At 45.3% G+C, this 24,182-nt stretch overlaps 1 protein-coding gene across 1 annotated transcript in view; it reads right to left on the minus strand.

Moving 5' to 3' along the window:
- ERBB4 (erb-b2 receptor tyrosine kinase 4) overlaps window positions 1–21,578 on the minus strand; it is a 376,355-nt gene extending 354,777 nt beyond the window's left edge. The window contains exon 1 of the mRNA XM_066322426.1: window positions 21,526–21,578. The gene's annotated coding sequence lies outside the window, so the exon portion shown is untranslated. The remainder of the gene's footprint in view (window positions 1–21,525) is intronic.
- Window positions 21,579–24,182: the final 2,604 nt, after the last annotated feature.

Raw genomic sequence — 24,182 nt, forward strand, 5'->3', positions numbered from 1 at the left:
GCCCCAAACACTGCCAGCACTCACTCAATTCAAATGCATTTTAATTAATGCTGTGCAAACACACGGAGCTTGTGTGTGCACGGGGGAGCGCCTTCCTTCATCTTCCTCCCGGCTCCCAGCCTGGGGACTGCGGGATTGCAGCCCTCAATATTGCACAGTATTGAAAATACACTGGGGCAAGGTGCTCCCGAGCCCTCAGATCCTCCTTCCCAGTATTTAAGCGTGGTTTATGTAAGAGATGCGGCTCAGAGCGGGTAGGTGGGACAGGTGCTTTTATGTCTCCACTGTAACACGGGTAATTAGTCACCACTAAAGCACACAGCGAGAGGCGCCTCATTACAGCTTCAGCACAAGCCACTTGTGACATGCAAAAGGTATTTCCCCGAGATCACCCACAGAAATCTTCCTCACCTTACATCGGCAATTATCGCGCAGCCCAAATACCGCCTAATCAAAATGATTAAAGTAAATGCGGAATTTCAACGCCTAAAGAAAAGGACTGCTTCGGTGAGAACACACCCCCCCCCACAACTTCAAGAGGCAAAAATGCAGGGGGACTTAAACAGTCCCTGGAAAAAAACACTTGGGAGTTGAAGAAAGCCAGTCTCTCATGGGCCACGCCTGAAATGGCCAAGACAGGGGCTGGGTGTCCCCATCACCAGGCAAGGACAGACCCAACACTTGGGAGCTGCTTTGCCCAAGTGCTTCAAGGTGACTGTGCAGCGCAGGAGAACGTGATGGCAGAAACACCCCGTTTTAGCCAATACAAACACATCTATTAAGCTGGGACTGAATGCAGTTTATTTTTCATTAATGAAAATAACAGGTTCTCAAGCACACACGATAACCTTGTCAAGCAGGCAGGAGAATCCAGCTCACACCAGACAGCTGAAATGGTAATTACTTGGACTTGGAAGCACTGCAGATGAGGGGAATGGCGTTGCATCAGAGGGAGAGGCAGGGGCTGTGCTGAGGCTGTTCTGACCCCCAGGTGAACACCACACCTTGTCTAGAGCCAAAATACACTCAAATACACTCTAGGAACAGAGACCACACCCTGGAATCTGTGGGGGTCGTACCTGTTACGGTCATCAAGTCAAAGAATTAACGTGCTCTCTTACACAAGACTTCCTTACACCAAAGCTTCCATGTGCCCATGGCTGCACTAAGTAATAAACCCCATATGTTTTATTAAAACAGGTGCTTTCAGACAGCAGTTCACAGGCAGGAAAAACAAACTTTCAGTAAATGAAGCCTGGGCAATAACCTTTTGTTTCTTCTCCACGCTGTGCATAAGAACATGCAGCCCGCTGTGAAGGCAGCCTCTCCTGCACAGCCCATCCCTGGTGTGCTGATAACCTCACTGTGCATGAGCTGAATATTCTGGGCAAGCTCCTGCAGCACGGAAGGCTCTGCCTGTTTTACCTGGAGAGGGGAAGGCTACGTGTTTGTGTTCGAGGAGATTCTCAGCGTGTCTCATAGATTCTTTAAAAACTAGTGAGGCAGCAGCTGAAATCACAGAGTGTCTTGTCCCTCTTCACACAGTTCCTCCTGAGCCTTTGTAAATGGTTGTGCCTCCCAAGGCTGGAGGGAGCGTGGGGGAGTCTCACACTGCACCTCAAATGCAGCTGAATCTCTCAAAGCAACTTCAACATCTCTAATCGCTTCCCTCACCCAACCCATTGCTGCACTGCACCAACCTAAGGCGCATTTATTTGTTATTTTTAGTTTTATATACTTTCAGAAATCACCTCAGTGGGTAAGTTCTAACTAACCATACTTAGATTCAGGTATTATAAATTCTTTACGGAACAGTTGGTTCAAATACACTCCCTGTTAACACTTGCTGTTATTTCTGTTGGGCTTTTTAAATGCAGTTTATATATATTTTATAAATGTTTGGGTTCATGCCCACCTTCCCCACCCCAGAGACTGCCCGTAAACTTCTGTCCATTGATTGTGACGGTATCAATTTGTAAAGGTCAACCGAAAGCTTCTCTGACAGCTGAACTCAGAAAGTAATTTTTAAATGTGCTGTTTCTCTTTCTCTACAAAGCAAGATGCCAGCACAATCAAACCCCAAGGTCTTTATTTCACAGGCCTGACCAGTGGCTTTGATAGGCTTTGGATCCCTGATGGCCACTGAACACTCCTTGGAAATATGAGCTTGTTTGAGGGTATAAAAAACAGCAACATCTGAAATGGCAGGTTTACAAACAGAAAGGGAAGAGAAAGAGAAAGGTTTATTGAAAGAACAACATTAATTTGCTGCTTCTCTGAAAACCTCTGCAGACCCTGGATAACAGAACTCCAGAGATCACCACACAAACATCACCACCCTGTGGGTTTGGCCTCATGCATTCTTTTATCTACATGAATAACTTATATTTTGCACTAAAAAAACCACAACCACCTGGCTGGTCAAGAAATAGACTATACTGGACTCATTTTGATGCTCGCTTCTTATTTCTTTTGAGAAAACGGGTTATTTTATTTGGGATTGGGGTCAAAATCCTCTTCAAAAGGCATCCACCCTTTCCCCCATGCCATAGTTTACTGAATATCTCACATTCATAACCACTTACAGGAGGGCTGTGCAATTTATGGCATTGTTACACATGAAGAAAACCTGCCATAAATCAAAGAAATCAGTTATATAAATGAGCATAAAAGTGCAGAGAAATGTCACAAGATAGCAATAAAGCATCTTCCAAATGGTAAATCCCGGGAGCAGAAGCACCATTAGTTTAGAATGCTCCAGTCAGCAACAGCAGGGCTAGTTTATCACTGGAGCCACGAATAGCAGTCCTGGGAGGAAGTTATAAGTGCAGGATGAGGGGGTTTACCCTGCAAACAGCCATAAAGCCTTTCACTGACTTCCCAGGTCCCAGCCCAGGTTGCCAGAGGAGATTTGGTGATTTTTCTGCAAACACTACCAGCAGAAGAGCAGACGTGCAACGGCAAAACGCCAAAGAATTTATTGGGATAGAAGAAATGCAATGCCATACAAAACCCTGCAGCTGCCCCCGGAAAAGTGGTGGCAGCACCAGGAGGATCAGGTTAAAGCTTCAGTTTGGTGCCACGTGGAGAAATGGCAGGAGAAAATCTCTCCTAGACTAAGCGTGGTGCAGAAGACTCCCACCCCATCCACCCACGATGATTCTCCCAGGGATTCCCTTTCCACCCTGCTGGCTCCAGCAAGGCTTTAAGTCAGCAATCTGGAGCAGCCACCAGACTGTGCCCTCGGGCTTATTCCTAAGGTCTGCACACAAGCCATTCCACATTCTTTTGGACTTGGAGAAGTCCCAAGACTATTCCTGACCTCTCGTCCTGCACAGGGTAACCATTATCTCAGTGTTAAAATAACAGTTTGCAGCGATTGCCAAAATCATCTGTGTTCTGGTTCTTAAGGCAAGGCAAAGGGACAACAGGAGAAGACACAACAGAGGACAGGTTCCCTTTTTTTTTTGGAGACATGGATGACACGTTCCCACAGACCCAAAGCAGCTTCCCATTGCTGCCTCTGATGTGAAGATGACAGTATTCCTGCCCGAAGTCCTCCTCACCTGGCTTTATTTTCACAAGCAAACAGATGAATGCCAGGTGCCTCACTGCTCCTACCCGGGCAGAGAGCAGCAGGCACGCTCCTCAGCAGCCTCACTGAGAAGAAAAGCCAGGAAGCAATTTTCCCAATTTTCCCTCTGCCAGCAGGCTGCTCCCGGGGTCCCCACTTCATTAATCCCTTCCTCTCACTCGCTCCACTCCCCGATCCCTTGAAGCTGGGAGAGGGGAGGGAGGCAGGAGGGGGAGCACAGGGCACCTGCCATGTGATTCCTGGGCAAACCTTGTGCCGGGGGCTCTGGCCAAGGCCTCGTGTTTAAGTGATGCGGGAGCACGTGCGGCCGGAGCGGCTCCGTGCGAATTCCGCTGGAAAATGTCCTTGGAACTGCCTGGCTGTGACAGGGAAACGGCAGCCAAGGGCAGCACAGCTCCTTGATGGTAACCAGTCCATCCTTAAACACACCCAGACCCTCCCCAAAAGCATCTCTCTCACGGGGGCAGAGACATTCCCAGGAGAAGGGCTGTCTCGTTCTTCCCCCACAATTCCGGGCGTGCTGAACGCCTTCGCTTTTCACTGCATCCACAGAAAAGCACAGTCCAGCTCGGGCTGCTAGGAACAGCTTAATTAATAACAATTAGCTGCAGCACGATTGTGATTCAGGTGGCGTTCTGGAGCATGAAGGAGAAACTTGACGCTTTTGCCTGTGCGCACGGACATAAGAAATTCCAGGCGAAGTTAATGGAAACTGAGTGGCTGAACAATGCCAAAATTCAAATGTACTGTAAAATTACTAAATTATTTCAATGTCACAGGAAGGCGTCGCACTACTTCCAGGACTATTAGCCCTTGCAGAGTTTTAATAATATTTGGTCAAATACCTCAGGAGCACATCGCTGGGATATTATAAAACCACTGAGATAATTTAAAATCCTTTTATATTTTAGGGCAGGGTGGGGTCGAAATCTGTGATTACAGAACACAGGAGGCAACAGCCTGGAAAAGCTGGGTGCCAGCTCTGTGCTCCCTGAGGCCACCTGGTCCCTGCCTGCTGGAGGATGCCTCAGAGGGGGCCTGGCTGTCCCCTCCTTGTCAAGGAGAAGGGGAAGGACACTTTATGAAATTGCTGTTGTCTAAAGTGGTCGAAACACCTGCCAGTCACGGCAGGTTTATTGGCCACGCTCCCCGCAAGGGGGGCTGCATCTGAGTGCCTCCACCTTAATTAGTGTCACCGCAGTCAGATACAATTTGTGTTTAAATATACACGGGTAATAAGAAGACAATCCAAGTGACTACTTTCAAACAACAGCAAAAATGCAGAGGCGTCAAAACTTTCTGTTGGAAATCAAGAGAAATTCTTAGCTGGGGAATGAATTGACCTGCTATTAACAGAGTCTTTTTGCCAGGCTGGCATCATCTTAGTAAAAACAAGCAAGCAAAGCATGACATGACTGTACAGGATCATGTTTTGAGAGCATGAGGAAGCACAGAAATGTACACCCAGCATGCTAAATGTGAACATTTGAGGGCATTTGTGCAAGGCAAGTTAGGCAGCCCCTGACACTCAGTGTGAAAACTGCACACACGTGCTGATGCTGATTTTCACAAGGTTTCTTGGGGCTTTGCAGGAAGCCATCACCCTGATCTCAGAAAAATAAATGTCCAGTATGGACCAGCAAAGTACACTTACTCTCTGGCAAAAAAAAAAAAAAAAAAAACAACAAAAAACCACAACAACAACCTATCACAGCCATGTTGGAGGCAGAGGGAATTCCAGGTGGTAATGCCTGGCCTGGAGGGAGCGTGGATGGAAACTGTCCTGATACAGGTGTGATGCAGCTAGAAAACCAAGTGATTCAGACTACTTACCAACAGTAAAACAGCCATTTTCCAAAGCAGGTAGACCAAGAACTGGAAATGAAAACAAATGGCTCCTGCCCCTAAGACTTGCCACAAATCCAGCCTGTGCAGAGCCCTACCTCCCAGAGGAAAACTGTGTGCTCACTAACCCATGCTTTCCTTATCATTTACAAAATCTAAGCCACATCGTTGTAAAAATATGTCTGAAAGTATGAAAACTGTTCCAGGGCTTCTGGCAGAGCCTGCAGATACATGGGCCAAAAATCTGCTTCCCAGCAGCAGAAATCCACCCTGCTTGTCCCTGGCATCACTATCCAGAGAGCGCACGGCTGCCTCAGTGCCCCTGGTGCTGATGTCCAGGAAATAGAAATCACCACATCATCAGCTTGCCAGCTTATCTTCATACCCGCTTTTGTCAGCTGCAGCTACAGCGGGGTGCTGGACTTTTATTTGCTCTTAGGTGTCTGCAAGATCCCTCACGAATTTTCATCAAACTTATGTGTGACAAATTTGATGCAATTAAGAGAACTGGTTGGATATCAGTCTCCTTTCCATTGGTAGTGCTGCACGAGAGAAAACAGGGTTTGATGAACAGCTTTGGGTCCTGTTGTGTTGCCTACATCAGGCTGAAAGGCCTGTGACTAGCCACAGCAAGGAGAAAATACAAAAATATACACCTTACAGGTCATTTGGACTTGGCAAAAACCTAAAAAACCACCTTGAGCTCAAATCACTGCCCTCTGTGAACATACTGCTTGTTTTGTAGTCATTAATGTAGGTAACACTTCTGTGCTTAAGAAAAGCACCACTTTTGCTTTAGCTGCCTTGGTTGTCCTCAGTCATGCTCCTTCCCTGGCAAGGAAAGGTTGGGCTAGCAGCCAAAGCTAATTGCTCCTGTAAGATTTGGTTCCTCATGGCCACAGTCCTCCTGAAAGGTGGCAGAAATCCCCCAGGATTTCTGGATTACAGAGCCCACCCACCACGCTCTGCAGGTTTGCCACTGGGGAACTACAAGCACTCACTGCAGTTAAGGTTCTCTGTGGCCCTTGTCTCCAGATGAAAGGAGGTGAACCCCTTGCACTGGGCTTGGAGACCATCCAGAAGAATACAGGGCCTGGAAAATCCCATTCTGGGGGTGCAGAGGATGTACCCACCCTGGGGAATGGGATACTCCTCCCCTGCTCCAGCAGGAAACACCTCTCTAAGTCACACACGTGCCACGCTGAATCCTTCCCCTCCCTCTCCCCTCTGCGCCCACTGGTGCTGCATGATTAATATCGCATCAAATTTGTCTCTGTAGACTATCCCACCAATCTTTCTTTGTGTAATGTTCGCTTTACACCAGGTGACAGTTTTAGTGATTCCTCCTTTATTTGCATGTCCCCTTGAAGAAGCTTCATTTCTCCTTCTAATCAAGTCATTAATTTTCAAGAAAATCGTTCCCACCCTGAGATGGCTGGATTCTAATTTGTCTCTGTCACACAAATGACAAGCATCACCTCATTGTCATGCTGAGATGCTCCTCCACATACCTGTATTTGAGAAGGAAAAGCACCAAAATTATTTTTCCACAGCTACAACTGCTTTTCTTTGTGGCAGTTTGATTCTGTGATGATCCTTCCTTCAGGTACTTCGTAGCAGCATTATACAACTAGTTGCTTCTTATTTCAAAACACATCTTGCTCGTAATTTCTTTGTAATGGGAGAAGTAGAAACGACTGTGCCAGAATTACTTTCCTCCTTATCTTCTTTTGCATCCTGTTTACCAACAGAGCTGACCACCTGGGATGCCAGTGCACACTCCCCTGCTGTCAGATTGATGCTTCTTTCCAAAAGTTCTTTCCATGGTGCTGTCAGCACATGGATTTTCACATAACAAAAGCATCGTGGTAGAAACAGAGTTTATGCAATCTGAAATCACACCAGGCAGCTCCTCCTTTTCCTCGTGTTCTTCCAATTACACCACTCACTTTTCCTATATCTCTTTTTCTTGGACCCCAAACTGCCCCCACTAATTCCGGGCCACAAGTCAGGAGAATCAATAAATGCTTTTAGGAAAGGTAAGCTGCAGTGTGGCTGTAGAGGAAGACAGAGGACCCCACAGTTTGCAACTCACACCTCCCTTTTTTCATCGAAACACCAAAACTACTGACTACATCCCCGATTTACTGCAGCACTTTGCACACCTCAGTCTTGAGTGTACCAAAGGCTGAGAGACAGAACCGTGGCCACTGGAGGATCCTTAGTCTCATGTCCGTGAAACTCGCTTCCAACAAAGAGCACTGTGCCACCAAAATGAGCCTGTCTGACGACAAATGGCTTTTCCAGAGGAAAGATCTCTCTGATTTGCAGGGTATCTGGGATTTTCTTCTGCCGTTTACCATAAGGCACTAAATTCATATTAAAATCAAAAAGCTGGCTTCTCACAGATCTTTAAGAACACTGATCGAATTCCTTCTCATCTCACACTACTTCTCCTTGAGGAAATGTACTTGAGCCTCAGAACTACCCCTGAAATCATATTTAGAAAAAGGCTGTGGCTGCAACTCCTTTACTAGCTATTCCCAGCACACAGGATATTAGATATTAACAAGTTTCAATCCAATATAATTGAATAAATAAAATCTTTCTCCTAAAGACAGATTACTTTTGCTTCATTAAAGCATCAAGGTTGTACACAGACCCCTGAGGATTGTCCTGTCTTTTTGATTTCCTTTCTGTTGTGCTTACTGTACCACCTGGTGGAGAACACCACCAAAAGTGATGGCAAAACAGAAGTGGAATAATTCATAGAGCAACTGAAGACCTTGCAAGGGTTTCTTTTCTTACTACTGAGAGTTCAGTAAATTCCTGCTGATGAGCTCGGATTACCCAGTTTTATATTCACACACCACCCCGAGTTCACATGGAAATACTGAGCACAGCACCCCAGGGAGAGGGTTATTCACCAGGGAAGTAGCCTGGTCCTTGCCCTCAAGTTTTTCCCTGGCTTTTTCCTTATCTGTCCTTCTCCCTTATCACCTTCCCTTCTGCCCCTCCTCTCTCAGAAGCGCCTCAGTTTGTCCCTACAGCCACATCCTCTTGCTCACACCTCTTGGGAGCCAAAACCACGCAGGTGAGGTGTTATAAATAACGAGTCTAATTTCATAAAACGACGCCAACTCATTGATAAAATTTTTGCGGAATAGAATTTTATGGAGAAAGCCAAACTCCACGGGACAGCACGGACCCCAGGATCGATGCTGGGTGACCCTCAGACCCGACACCATGCCGTGTCCTCCCTGGTCACAAATTCTGCCCATGCACAGTCCACTTTTATACAGTTTTTCTTGCTCGAGGCAAAAAGTTGCCTCGCCCCATTATCCACTTCATTGGTATTTCAAATTTATATTTCCTTTCTTTTCCTCTGCTAATCTGATGAATAGTTTTCCGAGCAGTGTTAAAACTCCTAATTAAATTTATGAAAACTTCACATTCACATACATGCCTACTGGTCTGATATAAATAAAATCTCAATCAAGTGATAATCACTGAGTCGTTGGCAATCCCATTTCCAGAGAAAACCCATCTCCTGGTGGAGACTCCCGTCTTTATTTTGCAGATGAATGGGTCTGCTCTTCCTGAAAGCAACTTGTAGCTGCACCACACTTTTATTTCAAGAAAGCAGAAGCGTTTGATACAGCATATATTTTTATACAAAAAATCTATTTTAAAAACCCGAATTAACTCCCCAATATTTATAACATGAGGTGAGGGAAACCTACAAACAGCAGCTGGGCCAGGAGACCCCAGCCCTGTGGGGTGGGAGCAGCCTTCCAGCAGCCCCCTTCCTTTGGGAGGGAATTCAGAGCTGGGCTCACTGCAGCGCTGGCAGGAGCAAGGGCTCCGACTCAGCAAATTCCAGAAGCACCTCTGCAAGAGCAAGTGTGCAGGACTCAGGTAAGAGGAGTGAACTGTGACTGAAAGGATTGCTTTTATGCAATATCTTCTCCCTCCCACTCTCACAGGCTGTTGCCACGCGGTGTGTGCAAACACTGGGCACATTTTTCCAGCCTTATAATTGCAAAAACCAATGAAATTCTCAACCATAAAAAGGCTAATTAGCAGAGGAGTTCCCCAACACATTTTGTTGTTGCTAAAAAAAAAAATCAGAGTAGATGAAATGAATCATTTTATTTGGGCACCATTTCAAAGCCCAACTTCAGGGAAGAAATTAATTAAATACCTATTTTAACCTCAGAATTAAACTGACAACAAAAGTTGTGGTTTGCATTTCCACAGGGAAGTTCTCCAAATGCATTTCAGTGTTTGATTTGAGAGGCAATGCAAGAGATGTAAAGCACATGTGCAGGAGGAAAGCATGTGTACTTTTTCATCCTCCTGAAATAAAACCTCTGCAAGTGACAGCTCAAAGAACAGCAGACAAGAACCTATTCCTAGGTCTGGAGGTAATGCCATTATTTGTAGAAGTTTGGTTGGACTTGGGGAAAAAAAGTAAATGTATGAACTTTGGGAAATCTTTTTCCCAGCTGGGAGAAATTACTACAACTCATATAAAGTCTTATATATATAGTAAGATATATACACAAAGTAAGAAATAATGTGAAGCAATATCAAGCAACATTACCAGGCAAAAATTCAGATTCACTTTGTTTGGTAAATTTATCTTGTTGGTTCCCAGACAAAAAAAAACCCTTTTCATTCAGGTCCAATTTTACTCAGCCAGGCTCCTGATGTCACAGACACACAGCAAACTCGACACAAATAAATCACCTTGCAGAGAGCAGACCTGGAGCACACAACAGACCTTAAAAAATACCTCTGGTATAAAAGCAAACAGGAGGAGAGATTTCCACGTTTTGCAGGCCATTGCATTTCATTAAAAAGAAGCTTAACTGAAAACTCAGACACCTTCTCTTTCTTCTTTTCTTTCCCTAGCTATTGCTAGACCACTTGATTCTGAAGGAGTCTGTAACTTAGGGGAAAGCACCCCTGGAAACAATTTTTTGCACATTAGTTATATTCTGGGTGTAAATCTGTCCATTTTGCCTTCAGTCTCAAAACTAGAAGAGAGAAAGAGGAGACTCACAGATCATAAAAAAACCATCACCTAGGAAAGAATTCGTGGATAATTGGGATTCTCAGTGCCAGATAACCAAAGATGCAGGATGTGCCAGAATGAGGAGAAAAATAAAAGCCAGTGGAGGAACACATGGTAAGGAAGAAAAATGGCAAGGCACAGGGCACCACCAATCTGAAATAAGAGCATTTTCATCACTGCTTTTGAAGTCTTTAATTCAGGGGTCTGGCAATCAGTAAGAGCAACAGGGATTCCCTTCTTATTTTATACATCAACTAAATTAACCTCCCTGTAAGAATTCACACCTAATTTTAAAGCTCCCAAGCCTTTCTCCATGTACTTAAGGACCAGGCAGGCACTTAATCACTGCCTGGATCTCAAGCAGTGCAAAGCACCGAGTTCCATAGATTGAAGCATCGCTTACCTCAAAATACATTTTGACATGAAGCTTGGCAAAATACGGATTTTTAATCCTATATTTAAAGTATCTGCTTCACAGGGTCAGATCTTAGAGCATTATACAGGTGCAAGCATTTTCCACATGTGATGGGAAATCTCAGCAAAAGAAAAAAGACCTCTGAGAGAATCTGGGTGTTAACACATTCCTGAAATGAAAAAAAAAACCCACAACCACCAAACACAGCCTTACACTATTAAGTTGTACTCCGTTCTAGGAAAGCAAAAGAATTAAGTAAATTCCAGGAAATACTCCAATTGCTGAAACTATTGAAAAAGATCCCTAAAGAAAAAAAAAAAAAAAAATCAATCCTCCTTGAATAGAAGCCATAGCATCTTGTGTTCAGGTCTGTAAAATGTTTCTTGGGGATTAATGCTACATTTTGTGTTGTGTCAGTTCCCTGCTGTATATGATATGCACAGCATTGCTGCAAACATCAGATAAGTAGGATCCCCCCTATTTCATTTTAGCTTCAGTTTGCCTGGCAAGTGGATGGAATAAGCAGTTTTTCCTCCACTGAGGATAATAACAAGAATACAAAAGTTTTCATCTTTGCTTGTGTCTGCGTTTATGGTTTTTTACTCGCTTTTGGGACGGCACAGCAGTAACCCTGCCCGCGATGAAGTTGCGAGTCCTTTGTTGCGGGTCATGATCGATTTTTAACTCCGCCAACTTCCAAATTCTCACGCCCTAAAGCCACGGCTTTTATGTTTTCCCTCTCTTCCTCAGCAGAAGTCGTCCGGGGGAGAGAGTGAGGGCTGGATTGAGATTGATCATCCTTCCCAGTGGCATTTGAAGATTCAAGCTGTGCCTTATCACCAGGCGCAGCAGGGAGGATGCAGCACAGCAGCTCTGCGGACGTCAGCGGGGGCTACCTGCTTCAACTATCGACTTTCCGAGGGGCTTAAATGGCTTCTGAGCACCACTCATTAGCAGAGCAAGTACCCTCCACCGCAGTCCCTCCGGAGGAGAGAAAACCAACAACTCGAGGAGAGATCTAACAGCACTCGCTGACTCTCACCTGCTTAGGAGGGGATGTGAAAAGGAAAAAGATCAGACGGCTGTGGCTGGTTTATTGCTCAGATAAGGTTATCAATGCGATTTGGGCACACTGACCATGCAAAGATGCTGAGTTTGGCTTTGAAGGAAGACTGGACATGCTCAAATAAGGGAATAAGCTTTCCAAAACGTGCTCCCAAACTGAAAGTGCGCATTATTTTCTACGTTTCCAACAGAGGGAGAAAAGATCTTTCTCATGTAGTTCAGGCAATGCCTGAAGCCAATCACGCTGAATTGTCTGGTCAATTGGGTCAGGCACTTTGACCCCAAGTCAGGAGGTGAGCTTCCCTTACCCAACACTGCTGAGAGTCTAAGGGGAGACAGACTGAGAACAAGTAGAATACAAGCTGCATAGAAACTTTCTGCTATCAGTTTCCTTCAGATTATTTCCTCATAAATCACAGCTCCCACCACCTGTCTTGGAACTTCATTAAGCAAAAGGCTCTGTCTAGCTGGCAGATGTCCACTGTGAGCTGCCAGGCCCAGGGTTCCAAGGCTAGTCTTGAATAAACTGCACGTGGCCCACCTCTCGTGCTTTAAAACAAAATGCTCCCGCACCGTTCACAGTCAAGGATACAGTTTACAGTCAGTGACAATAATTCCACAGCCCCCAGGTCAGAGACATGAGAAAGCAGCACCTCACTCATCTCAGCATCAAGGACAGAAGTCAGTGTGGTTTGGAACAGCATGTATTTGCATTTTGGGAATGTAGCAAAGGTGAGCACCCTCGAACTGCCATGAATAAACCCTTTCCATTTTGAAATTTAGATTCAGACAAAAATCCAAGCGCAAGACTGCTGCATCTTCTGAATGATCCTGAAGTTGACACATGCCTCGTAAGAGTAGGAATATCTCAGCCTGTGGCTCCCTGAGCTGGTACCTTGGTGGCACAGAGCACACAGAGGCACTCAGCACTGAAGCTAAAGGGGCGGTTTGGGTGGACACAGAAGTGCCAGAAAAGCAGCGAGACAAACAAATCAGGGAGACCTAAAGCAAAGTACTCTTTAAAAACTTTCCATCACAGAATCAAAACAGCAGGTCTAGAGGAAGCCCTGGGTGGCCACAGAGCCCTTCTCTCTGCCCAGCCACATAATCTTACCTAATATAATTTCAAATTCTCTGTGTACTCTCACACACGGCTAAAGACTAAGACAGCTATTGGATATGGGTGTGTTATATGGCCACACAGCTTCCTGAGGCCTCCAAGTTCCTGGTCAAAATAAACATTTATGCCCATGTGTCTCTGCTGGAATCCTGCTACTTTCTTTTTCTGTCTCCTTTGTTCCTATTTACTGGTTGCTGTCCAAATAGTATCAGCGAGATCCTGAGGACTTGTACTTTATCTACATTATTTGCATAGCACCTGTGACACCTTCAATCAGATTTCAATGTACCACAGCCTCAGTCAGAGGAACGATAACCAAACTGATTCTCTTCCTTCAGAAAATGTGCAGGAGAACACGCTGCCTGTTCTTCCCCTCCCCACACCCCCATGGCATTTACACAGCTAACTTCTTACCAGTGGGAAAATCACTTTCTCCTGCGTCTCCCATCCCTGGATTTCGTACAGGTGACTCCTTACTGCAGGTCATACACAACGGCTAAGGACAAAAAGTGTCACATGCTTTTCACTGATGGTGCATGACAGCATCCCTCAGCTCTCTGCAGCCACCCCAGCTGAACACTCAGCATGACAATCTCTTCTACAGGGTCAAGACCAGCTCCCTGCTTGATGTGGGTACCAGCAGCCAGCCTGTACACCCAGCCCTACATGCCCAGGTGCCCTCTGATGGCTCTAGGATCCATCAAGATATGCAGTGATAGTTTTGTGGTCCAAAATAATGCAGAATAACCCCCTTATTTTCCTTTCTGTTTTCAAATAGTGTAGTATTTAACAGCTTCAGAGCCACAATAATTAAATTAAATGCTTATATGCCATTCAGTGACAGCCCTACCCAGGGTCACCACAGGGGTTTAGACAAGGTGAGTTCAGCCAGCCCAAAGATTTCATCCATTTCTTTCCCTTCTAGCCATGAAAAACCAAAACAATTAATCCCAGGTAAAACCCCTTTGGGTTAAAGGAGGGACCACCAAGATGTCTCAGCACAGCTGCATGTGCCTCCCAGTGCAGCCTGGTGCAACTGTCACGGGTAATACCTGAAATTCACTCACATGAGGCCAGGACTTATTCCAGGCTTGAACCTTTTTGGGGAGTAAGAAGGGTGGGGAACCTCACCACTGAGATTCACTGCTATTTACCCAAACCACCTGTACCCACCATTCACTGAAATAATGGAAATCCACTCAAATCACCTCTACCTGAGCTGGGAGAAGACAAACTGACAACAGAAGCCAGTGACACATCTTGGAGCCAAAGGATGCTGGGGGAGCCTCTGGGAACTCCCTGGGGGATGCCTGTGGTGCATCCATAAGTGCAGAGGATGGAGGCTGAGCTCTGCAGGACACAGGCAGGAGTGGCTGTGCCTTCCATGTGCAGGGCAGCAGGCGGGCAGGGGGAGCAGCAGGGAGATGTCTGAAGCCTTTCCCAGCGAGCCGGGCAGATAAAAGACGACAACTACAAAGCGTGCAGCCTGAACAGTGAAGGTTAAATATGGGCTCCCCACTGCCATCATTTATCCCCTGAAACAGCTGGGAAACTTCCAAAGTAGTTAATATATCACAGGAAGGGAGGAAGCGAGACCGACTGTATCAACACACCTCGGGGCTTGCTACTGTTCCCATCCCCGCCTGTCACCCAGGAGGGCTCCGCTGTTTGCCAGCCCCCTGTGCACGACTCAACACTGCAGGAAGGCAAGGACTGGAGTGAAACACACCCTAAAAATGTCTCTTTTCAGGGAAGCCAAATTTATGCGGTGATTTTCGGGGGGGCTGTGGCCACTCAAATGCTTGAGCCCCCGTTCTGTCTCCCTTCAAGCTGCAGTTGTGCTTTAAACACCATCCTATTCCAGTAAGGTTCAGCCTGCAAAAGCCAACCCAGATGACATCAAATGGTAAGGAATAAATTTGATTTCACAGCAGACACAGGTGAAAAATTACCAAGAGCTGATCTCCTAGGGGCCAGAATATGGCATAGAGAAGTGTGCGGATGCTAGAAATACATTAGAAAAGTTTTATGGGCACAAGAATCTGAGACAGCTGAAATACCTTTTTTTTTCTTTTGGTGTTATCAATACAATGGCTACAGTGAAAGGGGGGCAAAGCTTCAGAACAGCTCTCAGTTCAGTCCTGCTTTAGAGGAGAGAGAACACTTCTGCACGCTGGAGCTGAGGACTCCAACGCTGAAGTAAAGCAAGTTTTATGTCCTTTGGGAAGGAAGCCTGGCAAAATTATTGAAAACTATTTTCTTACACATGATAGTCTACAGGAGGAATCCAGTATCAGCAAAAGCGCCCATCCCAATCTCGCTTTTGTGGGGTTATTTTGTACCCCAGAAACTTTCTGTTGAATAGTATGAGAACAAGTGAGCCCACAGGTTCAGTTGACCAAAGCGCTTTATAGAGAGAGAATACATGGTAGTAATGTTTTTAAGAGTAGCAAAAGCAAATCAAATGATGTCTGGAGATGCCACAGCTCTCTGTCCTTCCAGCCCCTTGCCCTGGGCAGCTCCCAAGCAGCACAAACCACAGAGCCTTAAGCAAGCAGGGCTGTATCCATGCCAGCTCTCTTGAGGGCAAACTGGCAATTTGACTTGCCCAGAAGAAACGCCTGAAGCAATTCAAGCTAAAAAAAAACCACCCCGTGCTACACCAAGGTTCAAAGTGCTTGAAACGAGGAGAATCCTCCCTCCAACCTGAACAACCACTGTCGCTGTTATCCTCAGGAATAAAATGTAACGCAAATGGTAACACAGCACATCACGATGAGGGTGCGTCAGGCAGATGCCTTTGAAATGAAGAAATGGTGATAATTACAGTGCATAAGCAAAAAAATTGGTTTTACTGTTCCGAAATCTTCTTCCCTTTTATATGGGGGAATGTAGCATCTGCTCCTAATATAATGCACCAATAATTGAAGCATATAGTGTATACTCACAGGAGCCATAAGGCTGTTTTATTTATTCTTGGCCGACTGCGAGGATAAACAGATTTCACCAAAAGCAGTGCATATGGAATCCTCTCTTCATGGAGAGCCCATATATTTCTGCAGGGAGACTGAAACGCAGGAGTCTCAGTCGTGAATGCTAATGGAACTAGCAGGAAAATGAGGAAGCACCATCGAGTTTGACCTTGAATCCTTCCCTCTGTGTCGAGGAGTGCCGTCCAGGTTAGCCAAGTACCTCTGGAGAGAATGGCTTTTAGGGGGAGTTCAAGCTCACTGAAACAAAAAAATGAAGCTGCAAAGTCCAAAACTACCAGGGGCGCTTTCTTGAAACATTAGCAGAGGGATCTAGATTAAAGGTAAAGAAGCAAAGAGTGAATACAGCTCCCATTCCCTGCCACACCACCTTCTGCACAAATAAAATATCCACAGGCTGCCTGACCCTTACTGCAGATGACCGAGGGACAAAAAGGATCAACAAACAAATCACAAGTAGGTAATAAATACCCACACACACAAATAACTGCAAGTTCCTAAAGGCTGGCAGGTGGTCAGGACCACAGACGACCAGTTAGCACTCAGTCCTCATGAATTTATCTTGCACACAGGTGTTTCATTTTGGATTTGACAGCCAGCCAAAAGCAGACATATTTTGGGGGGTTCCCCTCACAGTGGCTGTGTGGAGAGGCTGGAAGGCAGAGCTCAGTGTCAACCTGCATTCATGACAATAATCCTCCTTCCTAATGGTTTTAGTGTTGCAGCCAGATAGCTCGCTTTGCACTCTTGCAAGGTGATTATAAACAAATCAGCCTGCCAAGGTGCACAGATCTTTGGGAAAATAACCCCAACACAGTATTTGTTGCTCCTTCTCCACGCTCTGCTAGGTTAAATCCAGCTGCCTCCATCGTTTAGGGAGAACTGAGGATGATGACAGGAGCTCCATCAGGTTCAGCCTTTTGATTAACTCCAGCAGGCAACATTTAGCTTTTGGTGCCGTTTGTAAGCAAAGAGGAAAGTGACAACTTTGCCTAGGAAGATGCTAGATAAAAAAGCCCTAAGAAACAACATTTCCATTGACTCCATAAAAGAGCTGTTTGGCTTTGCACAATCTTGAACTCCACTGAGTGCAGTGAACTGAAATCTGTGGTAGAAGCTTTCCAAGTACACACAGGAGAATATCCGTTTCTCTGCCTGGGCTGTAGGCAAAAGATATATATCAGCTTGAAGAAGAAGAAACTGCATCTGTTTATGAATGCAAACAGGTCACAAGCAAGGGTTTTTTTAAAAAATCCTAACCTAGTGGCTCAGCTTCTGTCACCAACTAGCTGAAGGAGAAGTAAATCCTGTCTCCTAAAAAATGTTCATTGGCTGCATTACAACAAGTTCAAAATTATTTTTACTGACTTGTGGTGACTCTTAAGCAACTTTGAAATGGTTAGCAAGGACTGTGCCTGAAGCGAGAAGCAGATTTTTCTAACTCACATGGTGCTCAGGCTGTGTACAGCCAGACCTAATTCCCCTCCACCTCTACAGGTTTCTGATAGAGATAGGCTGCATCTTTGAGACAGACACACAGCCCTATGGAACCATGATGAAGCACCCATGAGCTCTCCATTTTATTTATTGCAATGCTTTGTCATCCTCAGTGTTACAGAGACACCCCCTAATTCCTACCTTGCGTCCTTCCTGCTGGCATTTAAGACCATGACTCATTCAATGTCCTTCTCTGCAGCACTTTTTATGCACAGACACCGGCGATCTTCCTCTGCCCCAGGTCTCTTCTACACCAAATTTTTCATCTTTCTTCTCTTTTTTTCCTTCTGTCCAAAACTGGGGACAATGCCAAGGGGCAAATTCACATCCCCTCATGGAGACAGTAATTTTCTAACACCAAATATGGTAACTACCTTCACAGGAACTCATGCCTGCCTTTGAACTTACAATCCTCATAATCCCTGTATTAATGATGGCTGTTACAGGGAAATTCTTTGCTTCTGCACCCATTCCAACACAATGTGCTAAATGTTTTACAGCAAGGTCCTGCCACTCACAGGATTAAACTCCAGTTCTGATATTTGCTCTGTGTAATAGCTTTTACCTCAGGTTACATTCAGCAGAACCTGAATGAACCACTCCCATTAATGCAGTAAAGAACAGGAGATAAAGAATTTAACAGGCGAATCCCCCCGTGAGTGCTCCAAAACCAAATTTGAGCTGCCTAGTTTAGAGATGGTGCTGCTCCAGCCTCACTGGAAAAGTTAACAAGTTTTCTGTGCTGCCCAGAGCTGGAGAGGGAAGAGAAGGCAGAGAGCAGCCACCAGCACAGCCTCTCCTCTGCACCAGCACCTCTGCCTGATTTACTGGTCTTCTACCAATTTATATCAGGAGCTTCTCCAGGACAAAATTGAAGCCAGCGTCTCCATGAAAGGCTATAAAGAAACCCACACACATTCAAAATCATCACAGGGTGATATTTTACTCTGTTAGCCCATTAAACAACAGATGAAATATCCTGCTCCTGGAATCACAGCAGTGCTGTCATTTCTAAGACACAGCCTTTAGAAGGCCACATATCTTTCACTCTCAGGATTCTCAGAAACTGTTTTTTTGGGGTTTTTTTATAAATTCCTTTTTTTTTTCTTTTTTTTACATTCCAGAAGCCATTTTTTACATTCCAAAATCTGCAGAAAAGATTTTATCTTATTGCTTGGCAATGGCATATCTGTTTTCAATAAAGAATGGGTGTTCAGAGGCTACTACTATGACTCACTGTTGCTTGCAAATGTTGGCATTACAACTGTAATGTCTTCTGAGTGGAAGGATGAATTACATTTAGATTAATAGCTGCTAGCCCCAAAAAACTTAGAAATGTATTTACCAGGCATTAGTTCCAAACTGGGTAGCAGCTTGGATGTTTTCTCCAATCCCTGGAGTTGTCAAGGTCTGTCTACGCTGAGGAAGCGCTACACACGAGAGTAGAAATAATTTAATGCAGCCTAATTGTTTCATGAAAGCATCTTTAAAATGATGCATAGTTTGTTTCCCAGAAGTTCTGGGGAAATGGCTCAAGATAAATTGCAGTGCTGTTGTCAGCACGGAGCAGGCGGGCGCTGCGCTCTGCGGTGCCAGTCTCCTCCTGCCGTGGCAGGGACAAGCCCCTGAGCCCACAGGGCACTCATCCCAATGCCCCCCGCACCCCTTGGCGTGGGGGGCACTTGGGGACGCTCAGGACGAGCCACAAAATTTATGGAGTCTGTGAAAATCAAGAGCAGTTTTGGCGGCTAGCAACAGCAGGCCTGCAAGAAGAACCTCAATCTCCCCCTTGGCACCCCGCAGCATGCACTGAGCCTCCAAGGAGCTGGATATCTCTGCCCTGCTTGGAAATTGGGAGTATTTCCCACTGAGGGCAGGACTGGTTATATCCAGGGTCAACTCAAACCATAAATGCATCACTTTCTTCACCAAATTCCTGCCAGAGCTTCTGAAGCTCGTTTAGCACACCAAACAAGGGATCTCCAGGAATGCTTAAATACCTCTAGGAAGGATTTATTTCAATAAGTTTTTGTACAAGCGACCTTTCTGCATTTCTTATCTCCCTGCCTCCTGGAAACTTTTGTCTGCTTAGATATGTTGCAGCAGTTATGTTTCGTGACTGACAATTATCTCATAATGAAAAACAAGTCACAATTAATAAAGCTCAAAACTAATACCTGCTAAACTCATTTAATGATTTAATGAAGTAGGAGAGAGCCTTATGAAAAGATTTTAAAAGCAAGGGAGTCAATTTCCAATTAGAGCCCACAATCATTTGAGAGCCTGCAGGCTCCCAAGGCAAGAGATGGGGAAGAGACGAAAAGGGAAAAACTCAAACAGACATTTTCCTGGTGTTTTCCTTTGTATCCCTCTGAAGGGAAGACTGTCCTCTGCTGTTCGTGCTGAGCCAACCCCTCCAGGTGCAAAGACAACGCAAGTTCAGTTTACAGCCCTAAATGGGATTCTTGAATGATGATACACCTTTAAATATTTTTGCACTCGACCACCTCTGCTAATAAGCCGAAAGCTAATTAATTGCTGTGCTATTCATTAATCACTATTATGGAAGAAAAATGCTGAATGCAAGGGGACATGCTATAGGAGAGTTTTCACGGCGTCCGAGTTCTACCAAGTGCACACCACCCCAACAACAGCCTAAATCAAAAGAAAATCCCTAATAATTTCTAAAACAAAGGACTGGAGGAAAACACCGCCATCAGGCCTTCAAACAACAGACAAAACAAACAACAGGTGTTTAGGGAGGATGTTTACTCCAGCCAGTTTTCACACAAATTACATCAGACCCCAGTTTAGTTTATAAGACACTTAAATTTTTTTTTTTTTTGGAGAAAGAATTCACAGCAGCTTCAACAGGCTTTGCCAGAGGCTGACAACTGCAGGCAGCGAAGAGAAGGGCAGACAGGCAGCTTGAAGTCAGTCAGATATGGGGAAGTCAGATCCAGCTTAGCACCCAGATTTAATGCAGAATGGGGTCCCCTCCCTTTTTCAACCCGTTATACCTGCAAGCGCACTTGCTCTGGGATACCCCTTTTGCCACCTGCAGTAATAACCCCGGCACTTATCTACTTATTTTCCCCAAAAAATTGATCACTAAGTAGTTTGGCTAATTAGATTGTAACGTCTCATTTCTGGACCTGTCAGGTGGCACCTCTGTGACATCTCCAGCTCCAGGCAGAGTGACAGTTTCCAGTCAGGCTCCAGAAAGCTCACCTAAGGCTCTACACCCACAAGACTCCCTTGGGATTTCAGAGCAGCTAAAGAGCTGAATCCCTCTCAGTAACCCATGAAACTCTCTACAGCTGGGAGGGTTTTTTTAGGTGAAAAATCCTCTAGTTTATGCCCAGATAACATAAATTTAAGTCCAAGAGAATCTACAGAGGAAATGCGGTATTTTACAACGGCTGAAGTAATGAATACACAAATCTGCAGAGAGTTGGATCATATCTCACCTTTCATTCTGAATACACTCACAAATATCTCTTTGTTTGCAGTTTACTATTGAGCTAATGCTGCTGTTATCCATGACTGTCACAGCTTCTCCCACTGTCACTCTGAGTGTAGCACCCGGACCAGGAGGGCAGGGACAGCTAGTGCTGCAGCAGCCCCCTTAGAAATGGGTAGAAAGGAGCCCAGACACAGACTCCTTGTTTATCCCAGCCTGCAAAGGGCCCTGGTTTGTTCCTCTGTACAGCTCAGCCATCCTGACTCCAACCATTCCCTGCCTCTGCCTGCACCAAGCTCCTGCTGGAGGTTTCCCTTGCAGCCTCTGACTGCTGCTTATTTCCTGCTGAACTCTGCCTGCAGGGATCAGTGTGCAGCCTCTGACTGCAGCTTTTCCCCAGCCAGACTGTGACTGCAGGTTCCACCAACAGGCTCTGGCTGCACACCCACACTGACCTCACTGCAGGGATTCTCTCTGCCCAGGAGCCTGCTTCTTCATGCTCCTCCCCTCACCAGCTCACCCACTCCCTTTTATCACACTTATCTTTATTGGATACAGCTATGGCTCATGGGGCAAGGCTGTGTTGGGTAATTAACAGAGCTGATACTTATCAGGGGCCAAGTCACCTGTATTCCTTCTCCTACCACATAGGACCACATGGCACAGACAGGAACAACCTCCAGCGTTGTTTACACCTGATTTCTCCTCTCCTTATGATTTTCAGCAGTGAAACTCTTTTTTTCTCCCTCAGCCAGTGGCTGCCCCACAGTACATGGACACACACAATGACACAAGGAGCAGCTGATGACCAGCGTAAACTCCACAGAGCAGTTCTCAACTGGCAACATGCTCTTCACTTGCCTTATGTCTGGAAGAGTTCTCTACCCAACAGAATATTATATTTACGAGCCACCTGTATTATATATTAAATGAAAAAAAAATGAAAATATCATTCAACACTCCTTCATTTTGTGGCTGCTAAAAGTCACCCGGCCCTGAGAAAATTCCGGATAGTGAAGCAAAAATGGCAAGTGCAGCACAAGGTCCTCCTCTCCTGCCCACCCACATCCAACTTTTCTCATTAAAAAAAAAGAATTCTAAGACACCAAGACCAGACAAAGAGTAGCTGAGTCACCTGCACTGCTGTAGCAATCACCAAACCAAGAATGACAGAGTTTCTTGCAGACCTGAGGGTGACCCAACTGGTGGCTGAATCAAGCTGTAAATTGCTGAAGCTGCATCTTCTTCCATGTCTCACATCTGGCTCATCAATGGTTTACACTGGCTCCCATCTTGTCAAGTCAAACAGGGTTTTTATTTTATTTCTAGTGGACCCACAGAAGCATCACATACCTAAGAATAAAAATCCTCCCATAATTTTGGCTGATGCCAACACATGTTCAGCTCCTGAAAATGTGTATTTCCAAGGCAGACAGTCTGTTTCCAAATGTATACAAACCAAACTCTGAAGCTGGTATCACTTTGCCTATTATTCCTCTTTATTATATATTTTTTTTCTCCATGCCCAGGGCTGTCACAAGGGTTTGCAATAAAAGACAGAGCTGCCAAAAGGGCAGATTTAATCTTTCAGTTTCTGGGCTCCTGAAATTTCACAGTGAAAGCTTGCAACTGCGTACAGAAAATTAATGTCTTTTAACAGCAAACCTCTTCTTTTCCTTGCGTTTTATGGACCTCCTCACAAAATGCACACAGGAGCCTAAGATGACAGATCACAATTTAAAAATCCAGTGCTAGAGGGATCCTGAGCTGTTTACCAGTCCCTGATACCTGGACTGCACATCTTACATATTTAACTTTGATGCAAAGGGCTTATTTGCATGTAAGGCCCCAAACCCCACTTTCCTCTCCAAAGCCAGATGCTCTCCAGAAGAAAAAGAACTACAAACAAACTCAAAAGCTGTTTTGCAAAATCCCCATTAATTTCCCCAGCTCATTCAGCAGCTCGGCTCTGGGTACAACTATACTGGGTGGTGACAACATCAGATGTCTTGGACCTCTGAGGCTCCCCAGGAGAATTAACCTCCCCCTGCTCTGTGGAAAACAAGACTCATCCAAGACTTTACATCCTTATTCTACATGTAGCAGAACAGAGCCACAAAACTGTGCCATGCCAAGGGTGAGGAGGGACATGTGCCACACTCCCTGTTGTGCCCACGAGCATCTCAGGCTCTCTTTGCCCATCCAGCAGGGCAGGTGTGTTCAGAAATTAGGAGCTCAAAGGGGTTTTCTCCACAGCTGTCACTGAACACAATAAATCAGTGCCACAAACCTCATGAGCAAGAGATTAGCATCACCACACCCTTTGATCTGATCCGAGCTGCTCGGATGGGAGAACACCGTGATTTTAAACTATGGTCCTGCAAAATATAGGTGTAACTTAGCCAGTGCTTACTTACAGCTCCATTGAACTGCTGAGCCAGAATTGATTCAAGCCCTTACTTACATTGCCTTTCTTAATTTATGTCTGTATTGGGTTGGAATTATTACAGAAGCACTTCTGTGGCACTCAAACCCCCTGAAAAAGAAAAGCACTGCCTCGATCTCCCTGCCTTCTCCTTCCACAGCCTGCCTGAGGAGCAACAGGAAATATTTAAAGAAGCTCTTCTCCTTCTCTTTTTAATAAAACATTCTCTCCCTCTACCCCCAAATCAAATTTAAATACACAACAATAAAACATGCATTAGTCTTCCTGTCAAAAATTGCAATCACATCGCAGGTAGAGCACAGCGACTCAGCCCCAAGGCTGTAGTTAGCCAGGTTTCATTTGACTATTATGTTCTCCAGGAAAAACAGAAAGAAATCTATCTGTGCTGACACAATCAAGATTGCAACAGCCAAAACCACCACAGCTGTTCTTTGAATATTTCAGATGATGCTCTGCCATCACTGACAATACCAGGACCGCCTGTCTCTTCCAGTGCTCGGCTACAATAATCAGCCTGCCAATAGGAATATCTGCCACCCTCCCAGCTGCAGAGGGTCCTCTAAACATTTAACTCTTGGCTGTTATTTCCTCCCTGCAAGGCTGGAGTTTTGCATCGCAGGCACTAGGAACAGAGACAGGTCAAGAGGAATGAGGAATTTAGCTACC

The sequence above is a fragment of the Sylvia atricapilla genome, chromosome 7, assembly GCF_009819655.1.
Source record: "Sylvia atricapilla isolate bSylAtr1 chromosome 7, bSylAtr1.pri, whole genome shotgun sequence".
NCBI classification, from domain to species: Eukaryota; Metazoa; Chordata; class Aves; order Passeriformes; family Sylviidae; genus Sylvia; species Sylvia atricapilla.